Source organism: Rhineura floridana, chromosome 9 (assembly GCF_030035675.1).
Source record: "Rhineura floridana isolate rRhiFlo1 chromosome 9, rRhiFlo1.hap2, whole genome shotgun sequence".
Taxonomy (NCBI): Eukaryota; Metazoa; Chordata; class Lepidosauria; order Squamata; family Rhineuridae; genus Rhineura; species Rhineura floridana.
Window position 1 is genome coordinate 33,158,718 of NC_084488.1, and position 18,684 is coordinate 33,177,401.

The following is an 18,684-nucleotide window of genomic DNA, read 5'->3' on the forward strand; positions in this document are numbered from 1 at the left end:
TCAGGCTGAACAGGCATACAGGTCACCTGCTCTAGTTTATTTAAATTATAGTAATTAGTTTGAAATTTACACAAATGCTTACAAATTAGGATGTGCACATTTAATGCAAATTGGTACCCCCTTCTTCCCTCTTTGCTGATACATTTCCTCTTTTTTGGTAATGGGTAAGTGGCCACCCTAACATTGTATAAAGGTATCTGTGGATCAAATAATTGGAAAAAATAAACAGGCTCTCTTTCTCCTATATGAACAGTATAAATCAAGTACAGTTATGAACTGATATTTTTGTGATGGAACTTGATATGAAAATACAAGGGTGTTTTTTAGTGTGTGCGCACTTGCAGCATGCACACTCTTATGTTTCGCAGCAAGCAATGCTCTAGACCCTCAAATCTTCCTTGAAAAAGTTATGCCATAACTGTACAGTCTCACTGTAATATCAAATTCTATTTTCACCATAATAAATACAGGCCATATTGTTTGCTATGCTATACACATTCCTGCATATAGAACAGGAAACCTCACAGGCTTTCCTTCACACATTTTTCTATACATTCCATGTCTGAAGGAAAAAGGAAGTATACTCCCTTGGAAGAAGCAAAGCATTCTACTCAAAACATTTTGGTCTTATACCAAATACTCAGGAATTCCACATAGAAGCCTTATAATTCTACATTTGTTTCAAGCATACATGCCCAGACTGATGAGGTCCTCCCTCTCATGGTTGGAGCAGAAAGGCCAGCCGTATGTAGGTTAATCTTGCGGCTTCTCTCAGCAGTGAGTTGCCCACACTGAAAAAGTGCTACAGATCTTGAAGCTTTACCACAGCACATTTCTCCCATACATATTCGCTCACTTTAACTTTAAACCCCAAAGAATCATGGGAACTATAGTTTGCAAAGGGTGCAGAGAGTTGGTAGGAGACCCCTGTTCCCTTCACAGAGCTACCATTCCCAGAGTGGTTTAACAACCAATCCCTCTTCCCAGGAAACTCTGAGAATGGTAGCTCTGTGAGGGGAATCATGTATGGTGCAGATGGAGCCTCAGTCTCATGGTGTTCACTTGGGAATTACTATCCCAGATGAGTGTGCAGAGCAGGGCTTGACAAACACTACACCGGTCACAATGAAATTGCACTGTAATTTGGAATTTGATTTCGAAGCTGGTTCACTCAAGTCTGAATCCCACTTCTTCTGATGACTGCCAAGGAGCCTTCATAAGATGAACCAAGGTCCCACCCTCACCATATAAAATGTATGGTGTGGATGGGACCCAAGGCTCAGACCCATGACTCAACTTACAATATACTTTGTCAGGTATTTTAGTGTGTATAGTTCAATGAATGCTCCTGGGGAAGTAATATAGCGGCAACAGACTCTGTCCCCCCTCCAATTGTACACATGTAGGAGTCTTCTTTATGTATTCAGAAATACTGCTTTCCCAAGGGTCCCAAACTTGCAGAGAACAGTTCTCCACATGTACAGCTATACGTATGTGCATGGGGTGGTGGTGTTCTTTTCAGATAGTAAAACAAATGTGTTCATGTTGGAGAACTGCTTGCTATTTCTGCCCCCCCCATGTGAATATCTGAATACATTTCTTGCTGAAATCTGAATACATGCTAAAATATCTGAAAGGGTTATTGTTAGAATCAGGTGACTGTTAAGGAACCATCACGATGATAAATTGTGCTCTGATTTATCACATGCTAAGAACTAAGGGCATGATGTCGCCCTGCCCAATGTGCATGTAAAAATGTTCCTCACTGATTTTTACTATGCTTTCATCATCCACAGGTCCCCCACTAGGCATGTTGCCATTGTACCAGGGATGCATAATATCAGGGCCGGTCCTACCATTAGTCAAAGACAGCCACCTGAGGCTCAGAAACCAGCAAAGTGTTAGAGCTGTGTGTGCCACAGCTATCTGTTCTGATTCCCCTACATGACCCTGCTGCCCTTAGATGTGGTGTAGGACACAGTGAAATTGCTGTTGAAATAAAATTCAGTTGCCAATCTGGCCAGCTTCTTTATGTGGAATGGGGAGGCATTTTGTCCTCAGGCAGCGGAATGTCTCTGGTCCAGCCATGAATAACATGTTAATAATGGGAGGCCCTCCTGTGAGCTTGCTCCCTTCTGGGCCACAGCACATAGGCCACTGGCAGAAAGAGCATGATAATGCTGCAAGCTGGGGGAATGGAAAGATGGAGAGCACTGGATGAGTGTCAGTGAGGTGTGGGTGGGCCTCACATTCTTGGGGACAGCCAGACATTTTGCTGCACATATAGCACAGTGGCAGTGCAGCCTACTGGCTGGAGCAGGGGATGTGGGCTGGGCTGAATAGAAGTCTATGGTAAGGCCCTTCCTGTATGCAAAGCTGCACATACAATATGGACCTGCATATGTAGCTGGAAAAGGGTCATGCCTTGAATTTGCTCAAGGATGTGGCCCAAGGCACTGAAATATTTAGGTTTGTGATCACCAAGTCAAGTATGCTGTAAAGTATTTTGGTTTTTATTTGACTATTACACCATGCATTAAAACAAATCTTTTGCATTTATTACTTTTCCACACAGTATATTGCAAAGTAAAGCAGCTAGTAAGTATATTCATAAAAACCTAAGAATTATACCCATAAAAACCAAAGTATGCAGAATACCTAGAGCAGGATAGTGAAAGGGATATCTTTCATCTGTGTTTATACTCTGTTCCTATGTTGCCACAATCATACAAAGGTATTTGCCTTCCATAAATGTTCCTCTACGAGTCTTTTTTGATCCTCTGACCAATTTGCAGCTTTAACTTGACTTCCCCCCCCTTTCGCCATCCACCTAACATTTCATAAACACAGATGGTTACATCAAACTTTAAATGCCATGTGATACATGTGACAAAAAAATACGCTCCAGATATTTTGGTTTTCTGGAAAACACTCTACAACACATATTTTCCTAAGCCAAAGAACTGAAACAGGATTCAGACAGTGATATTAAGAATGTCACTTCTCATTACGAAAAATGTAGGAATTGAGTTGGGTAAATGCCACCCAAAGATTTTCAGCATTCCCATATTTAAATTAAGTGCTTGCTTCTGATGTAACCCTTGGTAATCTTTGCTTTGCTTTCAGAAATTACCCCATAAGTGAGGATGGGGGAGAAATTCTGATTGGCTTACATGTTAATGTTAATCTACCTAGTAACAGTTCCTGAAACAATACACAAACTGAAATGAAGCTACTCTTTGAAATTCATACACTTCTCCAAATTGTGTAATGCAGCTCTCCAACTAAATAATGTGTACAAAAATATATATATAAGAAAGTGTACATAAATACATATCAGTGAAAATAAGATGTAAAAATGCAGCGTAATAGCGGAATTGCTTTCATAAATGTGTATATATAGGCAAAATTGCACAAAATTAAGAGAAATGCTGATGAATTTTCATGAGGACTTAAAACAAAATCACAAACTGATGCAGAAATGCAGAGAACTGAATTAAAGATGGGAAAAATTAGAAACTTAGAGGAACTGCAGTTGAGACATTTGCCCATTCCTACCTATAAGCCTGTCGTCCTCAACCTGGTGCCCTCAAGATGTTTTGGACTACAACTCCCATCAGCCCCAGCCAGCATGATTAATCATCAGGGCCGATGGAAGGTGTGGTCCAAAATGTCTTGAGGACAGTAGGGTGGGGAAAAAACTGCTATAAGCGTATGGAGAAAAACTATAGTGATAAATTATGCATTTCTTCAGGGAACAATTCCCTAGGCGGGAACAGAGAGAATTTTAAGGAAAGATACCGCTTGCTGAAATATACTATTCTCAGTGGCGTTTTAGATGTTAGTCAACAAGGTTCATAATAACACCGGTATTTCATGCATCTTCTTTTGTGTTCACCACTTCCTTAAGTGATAGGAAGTTGCAGGGGCAGCCACCAAAGGGTTGATTTCCTGGCACAGAGATAATATTGATGACTTATGCTGTTTTATTTTCAAGGACTCAGGCTCAAGGACAGTCTGGGCATAAAGACTAGAAGCAAGTGTGTTGGACTTGGACCAGGGTCACCTGGGTTCTAAACCCCCTCAGATCATTAGGTGACCGTGGGCCAGTAATACTCGGTCATAGGTTTCTTGTAAAGATGCAAAAGGAAAGTGCCACTGATGCTACCCTGAACTCCTTGGAGGGAGGGTGGCATTACAAAGGAATAAATATGCAACACACTAAACAAACGAAAAAGGATCAGTTGCTACTGCCTTCCTGAGAGTCTTAACAATCTCACTGAAAGCATGTGGTTTTTATACCATTAATTCCAATGAAATGTTGCAGCAATACATTTTAAAGTTCACATATGATGAACTCATTTTCTTCAGTTTATGTTCAAATGTAGCACACCAAGGCCCCATAGTGGCATGCACCTCTAGTGACCTAGCAGCACTCCCCCATACTGCGATCCCATGCTGCTGCTGCATGTGCATAGATGCCAAAACAGTGATGGTGATGGGACCAATTGTATGCAGGTATCTTTCCCACACGATTATCAACTGGCCATCAGGTTGGAAAGGCCCATGCAACTGGGACCACCTATGTGGTTCTGGAATCCACATCAGTGGCATTAGATTAAATGTTATTTATTTGTAATTCGATCTGACTTATAAGAGACTCTAGGTGGCTAACAAATGGTAATAAAAATGGAATAAAACAAATATAATCCTCAAAACAACACTAATGTACATTCAGATTAGTTAACAATATCCATATCCAACCAATTTAACAAACTCCTTCTGCACAAAAATAACACAGAATGAGCCAGCAAATACTACATAATTAAAGAAAATTGTTTTTTAAGCAAGGTCTTCACCGACTGCCTGAAGCAGTATAGTGATGAGGTCTGACAGACCTTGCTTAGCAAAGCATTCCATGGGGTAGGTGCCACAACAGAAAATGCCCTGCTCCGAGTTGACATTAGTTTGCTTCCTGAGGTTAAATGATTTGGAACAGGGCCCAAGAAGACAACCAGAGCATTTAGGGAGGAATGGAACACAGGGGGGAAAGTGGTTTCTCAGGCACCCAAGTCATTAAGGGCTTTAAAGGTTATGACCAGGACCTTGAATTGAGCCTGGAAATTAATCACCGTCCAGTGGAAATCACATAGAACTGGCATGGTAAAATCACAGGAATATACTTATACTGAATCAGCCCAGTGATCCATGTAGCTCAGCAGCTCTCCAGAATTTTAGACGTGTCTGTCCCAGCCCTACCTGGAGATGCCAGGGATTGAACCTGGGACCTGCATCCAAAGCAGATGCTCTTTACTGAGGTACGATCCTTCCCCTTGAGCTATGGCCTTTTCCTTAGGTGCAGTTCTTAACACACTAATTCAGGAGTAAGTCTCAGTGAGATTTTTTTCTGGGAAAACATGCAAGAGATTTTACTGTAATGTAGGCTTGTAGAGGCAGCCTCTTTGCTGGCTGGCAAGGCAAGTTTGCTCACCCATCCATAGAAGAAAGGGTCCTTTTACAAAGAGAGCTGGCAAAAATCCTCTGAGTACCCTTGATCTGGGGCCAGTTGGACTAAGCTTAAAATCTTACATTAATGTTATACATTTCATAGGATGTTAAAGTCTTGGTCCATGTCTTGCTTTGTTTAAAAGAAAAAAACCCACCCTGCTCAAGAAGAATAGAAAGGTATTCAAGTTTCTTTTCATCCACTGTGAAGTCATTTATCTGAGCTGACAAGAAAGGTTGAGGATAATGTAATACATCCCATTTCAGAACTATCTGCTGACTTTCGCAAGCAGTCATATAAATCAGATGTAACATGGTTTATGTCCTTCCCTGCAACATCAAGCAATGATAAACTTGGGAACTGGTGTGGGGATTGTATCTCCCTCTGAAGTTTATATTTCATGTTAGGCACTAATAATAACACAGTATTTCACAAAAATAAATTAAGCTGAAGTAGCAAAAGCAAGTGTTTCCCCAGTTAAAATAGTCACAGCTCTCACTGTAGTTCCTTCCTCACAAAGCTGACAAAGCAGTGGAGTCCACTTTTACTGTGGTTTTATATCCTGGTTTCTTAACTAACTAACTAAAGTCAGAATAAATCACAGTTTCTCGAGTTCAGATGTAACAGGAAACTGATTTAGTAAAAACTGAAAGTACGGCTTTCTACTCTACTTTGAGTTTGTGCTTGAGGAGAAGAGTGTGAGCCCAAGGTTCACCACAATTCATTTGTGATAAATCTATATCATGATTTAGACAATCATCTGAACTTAGCCACTGTGACCATTATTGTACACAATTAATGTATCAGGCATTCATGCCCAAATCACAGATTCTTTGCTTTTTTTTAAAAAAAAGGGTGACTGCTTGCTGCCGTGGGCTCCTACTGGAAGGAAGGGCGGGATATAAATCTAATAAATAATAATAGTAATAATAATAATAATAATAATAATAATAATAATAATAATAATAATAAGAATAAGAAGAAGAAGAAGAAGAAGAAGAAGAAGAAGAAGAAGAAGAAGAAGAAGAAGAACAAGGAGGAGGAGGGGTATTGCGATTATTGTGAGGTATGAAAACGTAACCACAACCGATACTCTAAAAACACACTGCTTTTGTGGAGAGAGAGGGAGGATGGGCTGGAGGAAGAGGTTGTATGGATGGATGGTGATCATGTGGAGGAGGAGGAGGAGCAAAGCCCTCTTGCATTATACATCAGATTGTGCAGACATCTTAGCTTTAGCAGTCCCTGTGGTTGCTGTCATCTGCCATGTATCATTGGGCGACCAACAAAGATTGATGTCTCAGTTATATGTGAACTGTGAAAACTGGGTTCATGCAATCAACATTTGAGCTGCTAAGAATCAACCAATCTCCAACAAATATGCCATCCCCTCCCTCTCTGAGAGGTCTCAGATGAAAACAACACAATGTCATTATCTCCATCTTATACGCAGGCCATATTCACACCATATATTTATTCCACTATTATTCCACTCTGAACAGTCATGGCTTCCCCCAAAGAATGTTGGGAAGTGTAGTTTGTGAAGGGTGCTGAGAACTGTTAAGAGACTACTATTCTCCTCAGAGAGCTACCATTTTCAGAGTGGTTTAACAGTCAGTTCCTCTTCCCAGAGAACTCTGGGAACTGTAGCTCTGTGAGAGGACCAGTAGCCTTCTAACAACTCTCACACCCTTTACAAATGACACTTCCCAAAATTCTTTGGGGGACGCCATGACTGTTTAAAGTGGAATAATAATGGAATGAACGTATTGTGTGAATGTGGCCAATATGTATGTATGCATGGCTAGCACTGAAATATGGCTTGCACTGATGGTCCTCCTGTGGCTGGCAACAGAATCGGCTGTACACAGCTTCCTTCAACATACTTCCCAGTAGGAAACAAATTTATTCTCCATCTCATTATTACTGTTATGCTGCTGGCCAGTGCTTTTTAGGTACAGAAAATGAGATGCCATTACTCAAACTTTGATAAAAGTGCTATGGGTGCCAGCACAAAATGGTCGCTGCAGGCAGCCAGAAATAGATGCTGGTACTCCATGAGCACTGTCACACACACACAAAAAGCTTTGCTGCTGGAGCATTGGTGAATAGGGTATATTCTGTCGACTGAAAAGTTAACAGGTAGCAGAAGCATTCTTTAAAATGTCATTCTGTGGGTGGTTTGAATGATTTCTTTCTGCCCATCTTCACGATGGATCTTTCCTACCACCCATTTCCACTTGAACCCTGTTCTAAAGAGGCAGCTGAAGACAATTGCATGAACATGGGGCAGGGGGGAGAGAATCATATTTCAAGGAACAGAACAAAACGAGGCAGCTATTTAATTCAGCATTTGGAATCACATGTAATCAGTGAATGTTATGCCAAACCGTTGGGATAAGTACAAATTTGTTCATATCAGAAGAACTGTAGCCAATAGCCATTCATAATGTGAAACAGAACCGAAATAAAAAAGCCTGTTCAGTCTGGATTGATCCTCAGCCAATGTTATGTCACTGTGGGCAGCTGCTCTGGGAAATCACTGATTTTTGCATCCAGATATTATTTTATTACAGGGTACTGCAAGAGATGCAATGGCAATAGCTTCCCAACTATTCAATAGACCATCTTGTGTAACATCAATGGTATTTAGTTAAATATTATGCAATGTAAGTGCTTTGCTTTATAGTATGGGTCTTCAACAAAAATAATACCCGGAAAGTCTTCAGAAATGGAGTACTGACACTGGTCCAACATTTCCCTTCTTACCATTCCTGTCTTCTTGTCTCTTAGCTCAGCTCTGGTGTGTGGCACTGAGAAACCATAAACTAATTGTATGGTAGAGTCAAGGCTGAGGAAAATGAATGCAGTAGACAATTACTTTCTGACTATAAGCATCTGAGGAAGAGCCAAAGCATCCTAGAACAGTCATAAGACATTAGAAAATCATTCCTCATGATTTCATATATACAGTTTCATATCTTCCCTTCCTGGAGCAGTCAGAAATTCAAGGCAGCCTTCACAGAGTACGTGCTTTTGGATGTAAGAGTACTGGAGTTTTAGGCTACCGTGAGTAAGCCCTATTGTATTCAAATAGGACTTTGTAGGTACGGTTAGGATTGCATTGTCAGAGTATCTTTGCAATATGCTTATTTATAAATGTACAGACATTATAGAGGTGCAGGTGCAAGGACATAACCAGGCAGTGCTAGTCCCAAAGAAACATCAGTCCAGGACCCCAAAATATTAAGCCAGCTCTCCAGCTGCTGCTTCTGAACTCTCATAGCAAACACTCTAGCTGTTCAATGAGTGTATGGAAAGGGGTGGTCAGGTCATGCCCCTTGTCCCTGCTTCTCTGTGTTCAAGGATTTTCATACACATGATCTGGTTGCTAAGACAATGGAGCATCCTTGACTGCATACATGGTATATATACATCCATGCTCACAAGAGCCTGGTGTGGGGAAAGGGGGCACAATTTGTTTTTGTTTCTTCATCACATGGAATTTTTTTTAATCATAAGCAATATCTAACTTTGTATAAAAATAATTTCAGCTGCCCAGTTCCATGCATTCATTTGTACCTAGAAGAACATCTTTATCTTTAGTGTAATTTCTTAATTATCCCGTTATAGACTTCAAGAAGCAATCTTGATGTGAGAGCTTGCCTTTGCCCCCCCCCCCGATCAACAGAACTTTCCTGACTCTGTTGGTGTTATGTTCTGGATTGTGAGGCTGCAAGATTCCTTAGGTGGCACAACCTAGCCAAGATTTATTTGTAGGTGCTGCAAACTAAGACCCCTGTTTGTTATTAACTAGGAATGTAGAGAAAGTTAATGATAGGTCAGTAAAGTTTGCATCTTCAGGATACACCTATGAAACCTGAAGCTATTCATGGTTTCTTTCACTCAAATTGGATGAGACACATAGTGGTTTTTAGACGTGAAAGATGGTATTAGTGGTTTTGGCAGAGTTAATTTGGATTCATCAAACCTGAACCTCAACAAGAGACTGAGAAGGGAAAAAATCAAGTGTCGTAATAGGAATGCTTGTACTTCATTAGGCACCAGATTGAATTGCTGACTATGTATAAAGCCAAATTTCAAAGGGCGTTCTTGCTCTGGAAGCCAAATTCATCAGTGGTGATTTCATGAAACTCTTGCTCATACTATGCATTGTGACAGCAAGAGAATGATTCTCTCACACTCAGTGGCTTCTTTTAAATAATTTTGGGATCTATCATTTTACCCCCACTCACAATTTGATATATTTGCTGGGCGTTGTGGTCTGAAGCTTAAAGTATGCATGACATCAACTGCGCATAGTTTTCACCTGGCTGCAACAGATGGAGAGAAGGGAAGCAGGATCCACTCTGTTGGCTTTACTGAAAGATCAGCTCCTTTTGGCTCCCTCCTCACATTGTTCTTATCTTAGCTGCTCTATGAGGCTTTTTGGCTGAATAACTTTAAATAAATAAACACACCAACATTTTTAAAAAATTAAAGCAGCCGCCCAGGCTGCAGTTTCCAATGGGCCACAGGCACAGAGGGAGGGGCATCTTAACTTTCTGCTCTGCTAGCTTCCCATTTTCAAATTACTCCTCAAGCAGCCCTTGGCATCATATAGAGCCACGCTGCTGTTTCCCAAATGAGAGTTTCAGTACGATTAGTCTCTCCTATTGCTCTCTCTCTCTCCTTTTCCCTAGCTTTTAACACTGATGACCACAATTAAAACGCAGACCTCTAAGATCCAAAGAATACCTGCTATTTTTAAAAGGGCAGACCCCAAGCAAAGAGCCAGGTCACAGGTAGCCTGGTCCATTGGCAGTAGCAATCTGGGAAGCTAAGGGGTTACCATGCACAACTCTCAAAGAGAGCTCTCCAAACTATTGGCAGCTGAAGAACTGGGACTTGATTCCTGCTCTTCATGGCAATACCCATGCCAGATGCAGGGACCCCTACAGGAAGACAGCAGGGCAGATAGTGCAAGATATCCCCCATCCAGATAGGCCAGAGGGAAAATCAGCACCTTCATGGTGGGGAGGCTGCTGTCGTAGGCGAGGCTAATTGACAAAGAAAAGGGAGAATCCAACAATCAACTAGAAACATCAGAAACTGCTTTATACTGAGTCCAACCGCTGGTCCATCTACTGTCTACAGTGACTGGCGGTAGCTCTCCAGGCTTTCAGAGAGGTGACACTCTCCCAGCCCTACCTGGAGGTGGCAGGGATTGACTCTGGGACCAGGCTGTACCACTGAGCTATGGACTTTCTCAATGGACTGCACCATCTTGCTTGCTAAGCTTGTGTGTGTGTGTGTGTGTGTGTGCATGTGCGTGTGTGTGTACGTACAAAGGGAGGGACAGATGGATGGCAAGTGATATATCTGAAGTTGAGAGTGAAGAGACCAGGGAGCTGATGCCTCTGTGCAGTTCACACAGTGCTATGCACATCAATCTCATTCATACTAATAAATGAGGAGGCAAATTTGTTCCATACTTTAATTGATCAATCTATTAATAAATTCCAATGCAATCCCATATATGCCTACTCAGAGTTCAGTGGCCCTTACTTCCAGGCAGGGATGGTGGAGAAATTAGATTCAGTTCGATTCTGCACTAGCTGAAACAATATGAGAACCGAAACACAGCCATCCTTCAAAATTCACACTTATCCAAATTTTGCAATGCATTTCTTCAACCGATGTTTACAAAAATGCATGTATTAGGCGAAACTGTGCATAAACATGAATATATTCGGGAAAATAACATACGAGAATGCATTGTATTAGAAGAAATTGCTTACAAAATGTGTACATTAGTTAAAACTGCATATAAAAATGTGTTTATAAGGAGAAATTCACACTAAAATTCTGAAGAATTTTCATGAGGAGTTTTTAAAAAAATCTCAAATTACTGCAGAAATCTGGAGAACTGAATTTATTATTGGAAAAATGAGAAGCTGAGAGAACCAAAATGGACAGATCCTTCCATCCCTCCTCCCAGGTAAGTTTGTATCAGTTTGCAGTCTTAAAGACTGAACCCCTATCAAAAACGGGTATGTGATGAACAATGGTTTGGGTTTGGAGGTCACTCCACATATGGAGGAAGAGCTGAAGGGTAACAGAATGTCAGCTGGGGATCAGTGGGAATTTTGTTAGTTGGAAGAGGGAAAGGGAATGGGGGAAGAGTATATGGCACTGGATGGGAATTGGGCTTAGGAGATTACTAGATCTAATCACATCAATTCTAGACTTCCATTTACTGTGACTTTCAAATAAACACGTGCTCCTCAAATAAACACCTTGGGTAATTGTCAGTGAAATTCATGCTTCAATACCTACACAGTGCACTCAAAGCAGGGATCTGGGGCAGAAGTCCAGGCTCCCATGCAGCAAAATGAGCAAGAGGGCTGGATGACCACATTTTGAAGTAAATCAATCTATAGAGGGAGCTCCTCATAGTCCAAAAACTCAAATTATCTACCTGCACCACTGGCTCTTACTACAGTAAGACCATGACAGATACACTGTGATCTCACACAGTACTTAATATCTAGGAAATAAGATGCTGGGGCTCAGGTCAATCTGGAAACATCAGCTTCTTATCTTAAACACCTTTCCCCTGATTCCTAATATATGGTAGTTACTTACTGGTACAGGATGGGGCAGCCTGACTCAGGCATCAGACTTTGGGGTACCTATAAAGGGCAACAATGGTCAAATATTTTATTATTTTATTGTATTATATTATTTCACCAATGTGGGAAACATCATTTGGTTTTTGTGCCACAGGCACAGAAATGTCATGGGCTCTTTCACAACTGTCTCTGACGTGTGCTGTGTGTAGAAAAGGGTTGTGTGTTTTGAATTAAAAACTGGACCAGGTATTGGAATCCTGTAGACTTGAGAGCACAGAAAATGCTAACTTGCTTACATGATGGGTAGCACTGCACTATAAGTGCTTGCAGCCAGGACGGTACTGTCAACAGCACTGCTCTCCTTGGTTCTCAGTTCATCAGGAATTTTTCCCACACGGCTAAACTAAATCAGATGTTCTTTTCCCTTCTCCCACTTCTCTCACAGCAATCCATGGGGCCAAATGGTTGGGGGAAAGAACTAATTGCAAGAGCAGCTTCAGAATGTTTCAGCGAAGTGTCAACAGATGAATCATGAGCAACTTGCCCATCCTCTCCCCATGCTTCCAGGACTCATTCCAAGGCAGAAGATGTGTGTCTTCTTGACATGGGGCCAGAATGTGCATCTCTCCATAGGGAATACGCACACCCTATATTCACACCACACTTCAGACAAGACCCAGAAGCACTGGGAAAGGAAATGCAGAGAGAGAGAGAGAGAGAGAGAGACCACAATCAGAAGCCCCATAAGATGTACCTGTATACTTTCAAAACCGAAATGTGTTCAGAGGAGGGCAACCAGGAAGATGAGACCTCTAAAAACCAAGTCCTAAGAGGTACAGTTGAAAGAGCTGGGTATGATGAATCTGGAGAAGATAAGATTAAGGAGTGTCATGATAGCCATTTTCAAATATCTCAAGGGCTGTCATGCAGAAGATGAGCAGACTTGTTCTCTGTTGGGCTAGAGGGCTGGAGTAGAACCAAAGGGCGGAGAAGATGACAGGGAAGCAGATGCTGGCTAAATGTTAGGAGAAAATTCCTAATGGAAGAGCTGTTCAACAGTGGAGCAGCCAGCCTCAGCCAGCCAGCCTCAGCTCTCTTTCACTGGAAGTGTTTATGCAAAGGCTGGATGCCCATATGTCAAGGAAGATGTTATTGCATGATGAGGGAGCTGGACTAGAAGGCCACCAATATATCTTCCAACACTGTTTCTAAGCATGTGCAAGGAGTATGTATGTATGCAGGTCTCCAGTTGCAGTCAAAAACAGTAAAACCCAACGAAAAGTGATTGCGTAAGGGCAAAAAAGAGAATACTCTTTTTATGGTTCCTCCCCCCTCTCCCTGTGAAGCCTCCTAAAGAAAAAGAAAACACACCAAGGCAGCAATACAAGTATTTTTCAATGATGGGTCAGAACTATGGAACTAGATTCATAAGTTGAGGAGACTGGGGGGACTGGGCGCTAGTTGAGAGGTTTAATGCATTATTAATGGGATCAGTTTCTGTTGTTGCAGCTGAGGATATGAACAGTATGCTTGTGGCAGTGAGGCCAACTACATGCCCTCTTGATCCCTGCCCATAATGGTTGGTAAAATCTAGTATGAGGGGATTGACTGGATGGGCCTAGAGAGTGGTCAATGCCTCACTATGAGAGGGAGTTATGTCCACCACCCTGAAAGAGGTAGTGGTGCAACCCCTCTTGAAGAGGTCCTTCCTAGATCCAGAGGTTTCAGAAAACCTCTCTCCAGTCTCTACTATTCCCTTCACGGACAAGGTGATTGGGAGGCTGTTTGAGAGGGTGCTGGCCAGCCAGCTTCAGGCATGCATGGGGAAAGAAGATTATCTAGATCTATTCCACTGGTTTCTAGCCCAGTTTTAGTACTGAAATAGCCTTGATTGCCCTGATTGATGACCTTTATCAGGAGAGACAGAGGCAAAGTGGCCCTGTTGGTTCTCCTTGACTTCTCAGTGGTTTTTGACACCACTGACCATGGTGTCCTTCTGGAGTGACAGAAGAAGGTGGGAGCTGGAGGTACTGTACTGAAATGGTTCCATTGCTACCTACAGGGCCACTACCAGAAAGCAGTGCTAGAAGATTGTTGCTAGGCACAGTGGTTTTTGGGCTGTGAGATTCCATAAGGGTCCATTTTATCTCCTATGCTATTTAACATCTATATGAAACAGATGGGAGCTGTTATCTGGGGATTTGGAGCACGGTGTCATCAGTATGCTGATGACACACAGCTCTAACTCTCAGTTACATCTGAATCAAGAGAGGCTGTGAAGATATTGGACACGTGTGGAGGCAATGATGGGCTAAACAGAGGCCAGTAAACTGAGGCTGACTCTTGATAAGACAGAAGTATTGTTGGTAGGTGGTTCCCGTGTCTAAGAATTAGGTGTACAGTCTGTTCTGGGAGGGATTGTACTCCCCCTGAAGGAACAGGTTAATAGCCTGGGAGTACTCCTGGATTCCAACTTGTTACTAGAGTCCCAAGTGGCTTTTGTGGCTAGGAGTGCTTATCCCAGCTGAGGCTGATTTCCTAGCTAGGGCAGTTCCTGGGCTAGGATGGTGACTTCCTGCTCTGGTACTTCCTGCCTGGACTACTGTAATGCATTGTATGTGGGGCTGCTAGTCTGGAGGCTGCAGCTAGTGCATAATGTGGCTGCTAGGCTGATAAGTAGGGCATCCCAGTGGGACCATGTGTCCTTGGTTCTAAAAGTGCTGCGCTGGCTACCAGTGAGCCCAATTCAAGGTGTTAGTACTAGTATATAAAGCACTAAATAGCTCAGGACCCAAGTATCTAAAATAGCACTTTCCCCAGTATCATCCATCTCAAACCCTATGATCCACAGGCAAGGAGTTGGTGGTGGTGTCACTACTGGGGGCTGCCCGGTTGGCACTGACCCATGACAGGGCCTTTTCAGTGGTGGCTCCCCATTTGTGGAATGCCCTCCCCAGTGAGGTGTGATTGTCTCTATCACTACTGACTTTCAGGAGGAATGTGACAATGTTCCTGTTTACCCAGGCATTTGATGGGTGTAGAGGAGTGTTACTGGCAATCTGACAATCACTGGATGAAAGAATTTTTTAACTGTAATTGTGTTTCAGAATGTTTTTAACTGTTTCTAGAATGATTTTTTGTTGTTTTTAAATTGTTTTGTTGATATGTTTGGTGCCTTAAGCTCCTCTGGAAGGAAAGGTGGGATATAAATAAATTGATCTGTTACACATTGGATCTTCCTAACTGGACAAGTTGTTCCGCTGACATCTACCTCTGCATGATTGGAGCTACATAGTTAAACCCTGGATTTTGTTTCTGCTTTATTTGTTTAGTTGGTCCATTGTTCCCTCCCTTCTGTTAACTTCCTGCCAAGCATCTTTAATAAAACAATACATTTAATGTTTAAAACGCACAAACAAATAAACCATGTACATCAAATGACTGCTCTGATTATATGCTTTTCATCTCATTCATGCTTCCCTTCTCAGTACTTCTGAAATATTCAAAACATCCCTCAGTATGATGGTGGTTATACTTTTGTTCACATCAAATACAGTCTGATTCTGCCAGTATTTAAACATATAGGAAATATTATATATGCTTAGTTAGTGCTACCAAGCATATTTTATTCAACTGCTAAAAGCAGAACACAAAGAAAACTGTAATCATATTAGCGGTTCTGATAGTTGTTATCAGATTGCATTTAAAACATTTGTCAATAGGAAATGCTTTTTGCAAACAAGCCCGTTTTTATAAGGATTGCTTTAAAATGAGGCAAATGTGTTCATCAGTTCTGGAAACATTGTTATCACTCTGCACTGGCTTTTCCCTCTCAGTGAAATATGCACATAGTCAAACCTGACTGGTTATGTAGCATTGCACTGTCATCCTATTGATTATGAGATTATCAGTTGGGTGGCTCATCTATGTGACTGATCCAGGAACCACTGCCCTCACTCTCAGTTGGCTTTTTTAAAATAATGTTGTCATTATGTTGTCATCTTCTAAAGCTCGCTGTGATGAATTTGCCAAGCACTTCCAGAATAAAATCTCTTGCATTCGTCAGGACTTAGACTCCAATATTATAGCAGTGGAATCACATGAGGTCTCTGGAGCACAGTCTGGTCATATTTTATTGGATGAGTTTCAATTGGTGCAGCTTGAGGACGTTGACAAGGTGCTTGGACAGGTGCGTGCAACCACTTCTGTGTTAGATCCTTGCCCCTCTTGGCTAATAAAAGCTAGCAGGGATAGCACTGCCGGCTGGGCCAGGGAAGTGATTAATGCCTCACTATGTGAGGGAGCGGTCCCACACTGCCTTAAGGCGGTGGTGGTGAGACCGCTTTTGAAGAAATCTTCCCTGGACCCAGATAATTTGAATAACTACAGGCCGGTAGCAAATGTGCCATTCCTGGGCAAGGTTCTGGAAAAGGTGGTTGCATCCCAGCTCCAGGCACTCTTGGATGAGACCGATTATCTGGATCCTTTTCAATCGGGTTTCAGGCCCGGTTTTGGCATGGAGACAGCCTTGGTCGCCCTGTATGATGACCTTTGTCAGGAGAAAGACAGAGGGAGTGTAACTCTGTTGATTCTCCTTGATCTCTCAGCGGCTTTTGATACCATCGACCATGGCATCCTTCTGGGGAGGCTTGCGGATTTGGGAGTTGGATGTACTGCCTGGCAGTGGTTCCGCTCCTATCTAGCAGGTCGTCTCCAGAAAGTAGTGCTTGGGGAGCACTACTCGATACCCTGGGCGCTCCAATATGGAGTCCCGCAGGGATCAGTTCTGTCCCCCATGCTCTTTAACATCTATATGAAGCCGCTGGGTGCTGTCATCAGGAGTTTTGGAGTGCGTTCTCATCAGTACGCTGATGATATGCAGCTCTACTTCTCCTTTTCATCTTCTTCAGGTGAGGCTGTCAAGGTCCTAAACCGATGCTTGGCCGCGATAATGGACTGGATGAGAGCGAACAAATTGAAGCTCAATCCAGACAAGACTGAGATGCTGTTAGTAAATGGATCCCCTGACCAGTTGGATGTTCGACCTGTTCTGGATGAGGTTACACTTCCCCTGAAGGAGCAGGTGCGCAGCTTGGGAGTCCTTCTGGACCCGTCCTTGTCACTTGAGGCGCAGGTGGCCTCGGTGGCACAGAGTGCTTTTTACCAACTTAGGCTGGTAGCCCAGCTATGCCCGTATCTGTACAGGGAACATCTTGCTTCAGTTGTTCATGCTCTGGTAACCTCAAAACTGGACTACTGCAATGCACTATACGTGGGGCTGCCCTTGAAGACGGTTCGGAAACTGCAGCTTGTGCAGAATGCAGCGGCCAGATTAATAACAGGGACCAAGCGGTCGGAACATGTGACACCGATTCTGGCCCGCTTGCACTGGCTGCCTATATGTTTCCGGGCCCGATTCAAGGTGCTGGTTTTAACCTATAAAGCCTTACACGGCATGGGCCCACAATACCTGATGGAACGTCTCTCCGGATATGAACCTACCCGTACACTGCGCTCAACATCGAAGGCCCTCCTCCGGGTGCCTACTCAGAAAGACGCCCGGAAGGCGACTATAAGAAAGAGGGCCTTCTCGGTAGCGGCCCCCGAACTATGGAACACCCTTCCTGACGAGGTACACCTGGCGCCTACTTTACTATCCTTTCGGCACCAGGTGAAAACCTTCCTCTTTGCCCAGGCATTTTAGTATTTTTAGTATTTTTAGTATTTTAGTATTTGTATTTAATGTTGTAAAGGTAGTTATATGTTCCATCTTTTTTTCTAATTGCCTTTGATTTGTATTTAATATGGGTTTATTATGTTAATCTTACTTTTGTTATATGTTTAAATTGTTGATTTGATGACCAGGTGGTTTTAAATTGAATGTAAATATGTTTTTATTCGATGTACACCGCCCAGAGAGCCTTGCTATGGGCGGTATAAAAATTGAATTAATTAAATAAATAAATAAATATAACAAATCCAACTGACTGTGCAGCATTATGACATGATCCTCCTCTCTGTGTAATCTCTGATTAGCTGGGATCACACATTTGTCTAATCAAGAAGATACTGTAATGAGAAATGGGGGGGTGGAATGGTGCTGAAGCAATGACAGAAAAAACAATGGCAGTGAACAGAATAGAAATGGTAAACCTCTTTGCAATTTAGAGTTTGTCTGCAAATACTTTTCCCTCTCTGAACCATTTCAGCCCAAAAACTGAAGTGGGAGACCATTCAGCAAAATTTTATGCTTTCCACACACATTAGAGCATATCATCTGCCTTTTATCAGATGCCACAACTTAAAAACACGAGTTTAAGAGTTATTCATAAATACCAGGAGGCTGAATGAGGCTTTGTACAAGTTTGGAATTCAGACAAATGATAAAATGTCATTTTCTGGAAATTATTCCATCCCATGTCAGGCTTTGGTACATTATTTGTATATACCAAAAGACTAAAAAATTATCAAGCATAATCTAGCAAGGTATTTTTCTATGCTGTAAAAGCAGGAACATATTTGATAATACCCTTGATCTTTATA

General features: G+C 42.2%; 1 protein-coding gene across 7 annotated transcripts in view; it reads right to left on the reverse strand.

Moving 5' to 3' along the window:
• DLC1 (DLC1 Rho GTPase activating protein) overlaps window positions 1–18,684 on the reverse strand; it is a 357,215-nt gene that overhangs the window by 283,689 nt on the left and 54,842 nt on the right. The window contains exon 1 of one of the 7 annotated variants that reach the window (XM_061585381.1): window positions 12,896–12,913. The exons of the other annotated variants lie outside the window; for them this stretch is intronic. The gene's annotated coding sequence lies outside the window, so the exon portion shown is untranslated. Of the gene's footprint in view, window positions 1–12,895; window positions 12,914–18,684 lie in introns of those variants that run through there. 7 annotated transcript variants of the gene reach the window in all.